Below are 9,727 nucleotides of genomic sequence, written 5' to 3' on the forward strand. Positions count from 1 at the left end.
TGATAGAGACATTTATTTGATGTTGCTGTTCTAGTTCTGACACCCGCTTCAGGATCTCCAATTATTAAGTCAGGTGTGTGTGATTTAGTCCACTTCCTTGCAAATGGAAGTTGATCTCTAAAACTGGATCCTCCCCTATGATCCATGTTTTCTCCATCAACATTTTCTGATGCTCCCCCTGAAGTTATGCTCTCTGAAATTTCATAATTTGAGTTGGATCCTTCAGGAATTGAAGAATCAGAGTTTCCATAATTATCAGAATTTGGCTCATCAGAACTTGATGAATCAGAACTTGAAGAGCTAGTGACTGGTTCTGATGCTTCTTGAGAGTCTTGAGATGTGGTATGATCATCAGCTTGCTCCCCTTGAACAGGTGCATTTCCCTTTGGAGCAGTTATCACAGTTTCAATGACATTAGAATTTAACCCGTCAGAATTTACAGGATCAGGATTTAGGTCATCAGAATTTACAGAATCAGAATTTATATCTTCATGTTCAAATCTCAGCTGATCATGATCATTGAAATCTTCAAGTCCAGTAATCTTTTTATCATCAAAAGATACATTGATAGATTTCATGACAACCCTTGTTCTTAAATTATAGACTCTGAAGGCTTTTGTGGAAAGTGGATATCCAACAAAAATTCTGTCATCAACTTTTAGATCAAATTTTGACAGCTGTTCAGGATGAGTCTTAATAACAAAACACTTGCATCCAAATACATGAAAGTATTTCAGATTTGGCTTCTTTTTCTTCACCATCTCATATGGTGTTTTTTCCATGCTTGTTTACGAGTGTAACATTCTGTGTAAAATAAGCAGTCTGCACAGCTTCAGCCCAAAAATAGGTTGGTAGCTTTGCTTCATCAAGCATAGTTCGTGCAGCTTCAATAAGAGTCATGTTCTTTCTTTCTACAACTCTATTCTGCTGTGGAGTTCCAGGTGCAGAAAATTCCTGCTTTATTCCATGCTCTTTGCAGAACTCTTCCATGATTGAATTCTTGAACTCAGTGTCATTATCACTTCTTATGATTTTAACAGAATCTTTGACCAACTTATCCAACTATCTGACATGATCAGTTAGAGTAGATGCAGCTTCATTCTTCTTGTGCAAGTAATACACCTAAGTGTATATTGTGAACTCATCCACTATAACCATAACATATTTTTTTCTTTGCAATGGACATGACATTGACTGGACCAAATAGATCAACATGCAGTAAGTGATAGGGCTCAAGAATTGAGGATTCGGTTTTGCTCTTGAATGAAGATTTTCTTTATTTTGCCTTTTGACATGAGTCACAAAGACCATCAGGAGCAAATACTAATTTTGGCAGTCCTCTCACAAGATCTTTCTTTACTATCTCATTTATGTTGCTGAAATTTAAAAGAGAGAGTCTCTTGTGCCAATTCCAGCTTTCTTCAATTAATGCTCTGCTTAACAGACAGATTGCAGAACCATCAGAATTTGTTGAAAGTCTAGCTTCATATATGTTACCATGTCTGTAAGCTTTCAAAACCACTTTGCCTGTAGAATTACTTACAACTTCATAGTGTTCTTCAAAGAAATCCACATGATAACCTCTGTCACAAATTTGACTCACACTTAGCAAATTATGTTTAAGTCCTGAGACAAGAGCTACTGTTTCAATTATGACATTCCCAAGATTGATATTGCCATATCCCAGAGTCTTTCCCATGTTGCCATCTCCATAAGAAACTCCTGGGCCAGCTTTCTCAACAAAGTCTGATAGCAGGTCTTTATTTCCAGTCATACGTCCTGAACATCCACTGTCCAGAACCAGGATATTTTTCCTATTGCCCTGCAATCACAAAGACCACTATTGGTTAGTTTTAGGGACCCAGACTTGCTTGGATCCTTTGGCCTTTTTAAGTTTGTTAGCATTTGCAGCGGATTTAGTTTCAGAGTTTATGCTAACATGCTTTTTATCAGACTTTATATCAGACTTTGCATCAGAATTTACACTAGAAGGAATTACACTAACTTTCTTTAAAGAAGGTTTTATTTGATAATAATCATAGTACAAACTATGATATTCCTTACAAGTATAAATAGAATGCCATAAACTACCACAATGAAACCAAGAATTTTGTGGTTTAAACCTAACAGACTGACTCTAAACTCTTGATCTAGGAGGTAAAGAGTTTATATATTTATTTTTCCTTCAAAAAGTAGCAAGATGGTTAGAGTTTCCACAATTATAACATTTCTTTCTAGGAGCATTAAGAACATGCATATAATTATTACTTTTATTCACACCTTCCTTTCCATTCCTATTTTTCCTAGCTTCCTTGACTTTGTTCACATTTCTAATCTCTTTCAGCTTATGCTTAAGCTGCTTCTTTGTAATTAATCCAATATTTACCACAGTTGGTTTATCTTGTCTTAGTTTGTTAGATGTTAATTTGTCCTTAACTTCCTTTTCAGATTTTGACTTGGTCAGAATTTGACAAAAACTTGACAGGATTAACTTTAGGCTTTTCAACTTTCTTGGTAAAGTTTGGTTTAGATGACACAGTTTCCTTTTCTTCTTTATCATCTAGATAACCTAGTCCTTCTTTCCAATTTCCATTTTCTAAGATTTTCCGAGTTGTTCTTCCAGAGTTAGTCCAAGTTTTGATTATCTCCTTTTCCTTTTCCAGTTCAGGTTTAAGAGATTTATTCAATTTTAGCAGTTCATCTTTAACATACAAAGCCTCATCTCTTTCTTTCTGAGTTTGATGAAATATAACTAACTCTTTTTCTAAGTAGTCATTTCTGTTTCTAAGAGCAAGACTTTCAGATTTTAATCTTTCATTTTCTAAAGTCTGATCTCTAAAACTAATGAACATGGTTTTAAGATATAATCTTAGCTCATAAATATCATCAGTATGAAAAGCAAGAGTTGAATGAGGTACCTTCAATTCAACAGTTCCAGAACTACTATCAGCATTTGCCATCAAAGCATAGTTCAGCTCTTCTTCAGAATCTGAAGTGTCTGCCTAGTTTTTCTTCTTTGTGATAAGTGTCTAGCCTTTATCAACTTTTTTCTTTCTTGCATTCAGGAGAGATGTGGCCTCTTTCACCACAATTGTAGCATTTGACATTTGAGTTGTCTTCTCTGTCAGACTTTCCTCCTTTGCCTTCAGTCTTTCTAAACCCTTTCTTTTTAGAACTTCCACCTTTCCTGGAAAACTTCTAACCCTTTATGAATTTCTTGTAGGCTATCTTTGTGATACCCTTCACCATAAGAGCACACAATTGCATCATCTCTGCATCAACATCCACTTCAGATAAATTTTCAGATTCTGAATCATCATCATCAGAATATGATGACTCTGAATCAGACTGTATGATGAGAGCCTTTCCTTTGCCCCTCTTTGAGACAACCATTTTAGGAGATACCTCCTTAGCTTTAAGTGCAACTGTCTTTGACTTTCTTCCATGCCTTTTGCTCCTTTGATCCATCTCAAGTTCATGAGTCTTGAGCATACCATAAATTTCATCAAGAGTAGTTTCAGCAAGGTCATAGTTGTCTCTTATGGTAGTAGACTTCAAATCCCAATTTCAGGAAGAGCTAAAAGGAATTTTAGATTTGAATCTTCAAGATCATATTCCTTATCCATCAGTGACAGATCATTCAAGAGTTTGGCAAACCTGTCATATAAATCAGTTAATTACTCATCAGCTTTTGAGTCAAAGTGCTCATACTCTTGTGTGAGTATAGTCTTCCTGTTCTTTTTTATGGCTTCAGTTCCCTGACATCTTATCTCCAAAGCATCCCATATTTCCTTTTCAGTATTGCATCCAATTAATTGCACTCTGAAGTAAATGCCTTACCCTTGCATCCTTGGAAATAGATGAGATATCTTCAGGTGTGTAATCACCTTTCTCCTTTGGTATCATCTTTGTTTGTTGATCAACAACTGCAACAGAAAGCTTGGTAGCCTTATATGGTCCATCATTAGTTCTATCAAGGAATTCTGGATCTGTGGCTTCCATAAACATAACCATCTTTACCTTCCATACAGGATACTCAGATGCTCTCAATATGGGAACCCTAATACTTTCATATCGACTGTGGGTTTGATTGTTTTGAGTATCTTGAGTTTTGGTGGGCTTAGGTGGAGTTTGTGTTTCGTCAGACATGATTGTAAACTGGATCTCACTATTTGTATATCAACAGAGATGCTCTGATACCACTTGTTAGGTCACAAAACGCTATAGAAGGGGGTTGAATATAGTGTTAATACAATCAAATCGATTTAGAACACAAGTATGTAACACTAATCAAGTTTATTCAATATAATAAGCTCTGTTACAAAGTAGGTTAAACTACTCTCTCAGTGATGAACAATAACACTAAGAGCTTCTAGGTTATAATGGATAATGTTCTCGTGAATGATAACACATATAGTGCTGTGTTTATATAGTACACATTTACAAGATATCTTCTAATTGATATGGAATATACTTCTGTCTACTAAAATATATCAATCAGATGTTATCTTTTTAAAAGTCTTCTATTCTTCTAACTCTAAAGCATATCTTCCAGTGTTTTAGTCATGGTCATCTCCTGTAAATCAACTGCATTCCTTATTTGAAGTCTTCCCGCACTTAAGTCCTGATATATCTTCTGACGCCTTAAGTTCTGATATAAGTTCTGACTTCAGTAAGTCCTGATTTCCAGTAAATCTTGATAAGTCCTGATATTAAGTTCTGAAACTAAACACAACAGATTAGACATGACATCACAAATATATCTAACATGATCAATGTGTTATTTAAACGGTTTCTGACATACCCTTTTTTAATTTATATTCTATTTTTATTTAATATACACACATAACAACACAAGAAACGTATTGATCGTATATGAATCTCACAAAAGGTACACGAATTCTTAACATGTCAGATCGCGTTTGAGTCATACAATAAAACAAGCGATTGGCTGATAATAAGTCATGTGATATTAATATAATGATAATTAAAATTTAATAAATATAAGATAAAAATTATGTTCAAAATCTTCATTCTTTGAGTAAATTATATACGTTTTGAATTAATCCTAACAACAAGATATACAACCATTTTAGTGGTCAAATAGTTTAACAGATTCAGTTTTGTCTATTCAAAATTCATACCATTTGGTTGATTAATTTTTGAAACCCGTATATGATGAGACCCTCTAGGAATCAGATTTAATATGTAAGAGGGATGTTGTTTGAGTAAAAGGTATAATGTATGAGATATACTTTCATTATTTTATCCTTATTCATAATATACTAAAATACATGTATTCTTTGCAACCTCCCTCCCAATTCAAGGTCAACTAATTTTATCCGCTAAAATCTAAACATAATAAAACTTGTTTAATAGTAAAAATTCACTGACAATTTTTTAATATTTAAAATATAAAATATTTGTGACCACAAATATATCAAGATAGTTTAGGTTATAGTGCTACAAATAAAAATTTATTTTTTTTCCTTTTGTTACTCTTTTTCAACAAGCTATGAGCCCGAAATTTGTACCAATGCTATTGTAAGGTCCCGTAAGAGGGCTATTTTAATCTAGAAAGAGGGTTGAATAGCTCAATTACGAATTTAAAAATTGTTGTGATGTTTTAAAATAATTTATCCCTTTTTAAAACTTTACCGAGTGGTTATGTAGTTTATATGTGCGGAAAATAAAATGCAAGGAAAGAAAATACCACACGGTGATTTTATCCTGGTTCGCGATGGCGCAACCTCTAATAGATTCGCTCACCCCTAATGCAGTCCCCGAGCTCCTCTCCCAGACTCGGGATTTTCCTTATAATAAACTCGCTCCTTTAGTAGGCAGAGAAGCCTTTACACCCTTACAAGTATTTGTCTTGATGCGCAACACAAAGGTCACCACCTCAAAATAAATGTAATACCTACACAACTTATCTTAGACAATAACTCCCCGCTATTTATTCAAAGTTGATGTAGAACCTTTGTGTGGACTTGGCTTCCTTAGCTTTTGTCGGTCTTGGATCTTAGTGATCCGGTCTTGGGTCTTTCCTCTTCTTCACGGTGCGAATACTACTAACTCCCCGTTAGTACGTCTAGGACTTGGGTCTTAGAACGAGAATCATCTCACGTCACTTCACATCACTACAAAACTAATAAGACAATGCACGAAACAAAACAAGTAGAAAAATGTTTGTTTTGAACTAGTATGTTACGGTACTAGCCCACAAGTAGTATAATATCCAAATAAGAATATTAAAAGTAATTAGTTATACTTGACTTAGGATAATACAAGATGGTCAAGTATATTTATAAATACTCCTTTATAGATTAAATTAAATAGGTGGAGTAATATGAGAAGTCTTTTTATATGAAGCACTTATGGCTTATGACTTATTTAGTATTATTCTTCTTTCGATTATATATTTATAAATCGAACAATACTTTAATTACAACCTCGGAGTTGTAATTTTACCTTTAAGTATATCAACTTAAGGTTTTAAGGTATACTTGTATATTGACGATTATAAGGTCAAAGTATACTCTTTTAACTTCAAGCACGTTTATAAGATTTATGAGTCTTAGCCAAGATCCAAATAAGTTAAGTGCAAGTAATTGGCTTAAGATTGTGCTTTCGAAGTTTGGATGAATAATTACGAATATTTTATAGATATTGTAGTATAACCTCACGGAACACTGAAGATGTTAGAAGGGTTTATACGATATAACTCGTAATTGTTTATATACATGATATGTGTTAGACAAGATCCAATTAAATAGCGTGAAATTAATTGGCTAACTAGTGGATTTTATTCGTCCTTAAATTTAACGGATGATTATGAAGTGTTCATAGATCGAGCTATAATCCCCCGGAACACTAAAGATGTTAGAAGGGATTAAAACTATGCTTCGTAATAATTTATGTGCACAAAATGTGTTAGTCAAGATCCAATTAAATAAAGTACAAGTAATTAGCTAACTCATGAACTTAATCCATTTTGATATTTGACAAATTACGAAGTGTTTATAGATTGAGTTATAATCCCCCGGAACATTAGAGATGTTAGAAGGGATTTAACTTTACTTCGTAATATTTTATGTGCACGAATAATTGTTAGCCAAGGTCCAATAATAAAAATAATTGGCTAACTCGTGAACTTGGATCAAATATAATCTCCCCTTTGGAGATAAAGTACTTTTGTTTATAGATCTTCTTCTTGAGATAATTTATGTGAAGATCAAGTACTTATTCGAATTCCGAGTTCGAATCTTAGTTCTCTTGAGAACTTTGTTTATAAGAGATCTTGTATTAGAGATTAATTTGAAGTAGAGAAATTAAGTACAAAGCTCAAATAAAAAGAACTTAAATAAGAAGCTAAAAGTTACCACTTTTGAAGAACGGTCGGAAAAGTTCGCCGGAAAAATTCGCCAGAGGTTCGGCCGAATTTTGGCACTTTGGTCAAACTTGGGCAGCCCTTCGGGAGGCCGGGAAGTGGTAGTGGATGAGCTCACTTGGTGTGATAAATCTTGGTTGGATGAAGCTAAGCTTGGGTTTCAAAAACCTTGTATATATGTAAGTATATAGAAGAGAGAGAAGGTTTTTGAGAAGAAGTGTGTGTATAGAATTTGAAAGATATGAAGAGAAGAACTTCTTGAAAAAATCCCAGAAACTTTGTGGCTCTTTAGCTTTAATAAAATGGGTTGGGGTGGGGGTTTATTTATAGGAGAAGTTGGTTGGATTGAATGGTATAGATTTGAGAAAAATGGATGGTGGATGGTGTATGTCACTTGGATTGATGACATGGAAAGCAAAGTGTGTTTCTTTGAAACTTACCATATGAGACAAAAAACTTTATGAGTTCAAAAACTCATTTGATATATTTGAATAAATATACATTTTCCTTTTTCTTTGAATCATTGTTTAATCACTTAATTAAGGATTAAACACCATTAACTATGCCCACCTTAAAAAACTCCTAAATAAATACCATAAAAATATGATAATTACTTAAATAATATAAAATGATGTCCTACAAGTTTTGGTCAACCTTGGTCAATGGTAGCTAGGTCAAACGTGGTCAACTGTGGGACCAACTACCTCGATTTTTGTGCCCGGACAAAAATTCTCTGAATATTATGAAATTTTTAACAAACTTATAAAATACCATTTAAATTATCCATACAAAATTTCAAGTCATTATATAATGTGGAAGTATTTTATCTAAAATAAAACTGTTCAGTCAGCTTTTTCTTCCGAGTAAAAATACCATTGGTCTTGAAATGAAGGAGATGGATCTTTTGACCAAAGTTTTGACTTGGATAAATACTTAAAATATATTTCCTAATATATAAAATATATTTGGATGATAGGAAATGTGTTTGAGTAGTTTTGAATAATTTTCTCCGAGAAGTGCTGATTTTACGAAACAGGAGAAAATTACTGTAAGTATTTATAAATGAGTTGTAGAACTGGATATTAATATTCCAACCATGAATATTAATAAACTTTGAATAAAACTCTTTTTGATTGATGTGAGAATATATTTTTGAGCGAAGAGTGATATATTTTTGATATAGCACGAGATCTCTAAAGAATATTTCTGATATATTCCTTATTCGAGCTTGTTGCCATATTCCTGTTGCAACACATATCTAAGAAATATCATATCTTGATGTTTATTCTTTGATAATATTTCCTTAGAGATATATTCCATAAAGATATAATTTTGATATTTTGCAAAACTGGAATATCTCTTTTATATGTTTGAGATAAATGATTTGCTAATTTGACTTTTTGACTTTTTGACTTTTTGACTTTGATTTGGATCAATTAAATTCATGTCCTAATGGAGAGGATCTACGTGTTTTTAATTTTATGTTTAATGGTACAAATACCAAAATAGATAATATATCGAAGATATCCTTTTAATCTTCCCCTTTTTGGTATTTGCCAAACAAACATAAAATTAATAGTGTGTGCTTTCCCTTGGTGTATGCATGAATTTTTGAAAAATATTTTGCACATAAAACATTTAATTACTTAGAGATTAAATCTCTTTCTTGAGATCCTGCAAAATACTTTGTTAGATGTATCATGCAATAATATATTGAAGCATAAGATAGATCCTTATATATCAAGAAGATAATTATATTTAATTTAAACATTATGGGTCTAATTCTCTATTTGATCAATTTGAATATTAGGGGTCTAATTTCTCTTCCCCTTTTGTTTGGTACATGCCAAAAAGAGTATGATAATCATATACTTAACATTTAGAAATCAGATATTTATGCTATCATCATAGAAGACAATGCCATTTTATATATCCATGTTTTTATTTTGATGATTATCAGTTTGATCAAAAAGATTATAACACTTGTTAGTTTACATAATGTGATGATGTAAGTGATTCAAGCAAATGCAGTGTTATACAAGCATTCTAACTATAAATTTTTATACCAATAGAGACATTTGTAGTTATGAACAACCATTATGATTTAAATAATTGACATTTTAAAGAAGGTTTCATTTTGCAAGATATCAATTGTATTGCAATCAGATGTAGTATTAGAAGTTGTTTTTAATAATGAGTTTTATCAATTGTATTAATAGAAAACAATGGTTCTAGTGATTATCATGCATTTGTAATATTATATTTTAGTGATTAACATGCATTTGTAATACTTAAATTTGAAAATATGTGTGCATGTTAATGATTTTAAATTATACA

The sequence above is a fragment of the Apium graveolens genome, chromosome 8 (genome assembly GCF_009905375.1).
Source record: "Apium graveolens cultivar Ventura chromosome 8, ASM990537v1, whole genome shotgun sequence".
Taxonomy (NCBI): Eukaryota; Viridiplantae; Streptophyta; class Magnoliopsida; order Apiales; family Apiaceae; genus Apium; species Apium graveolens.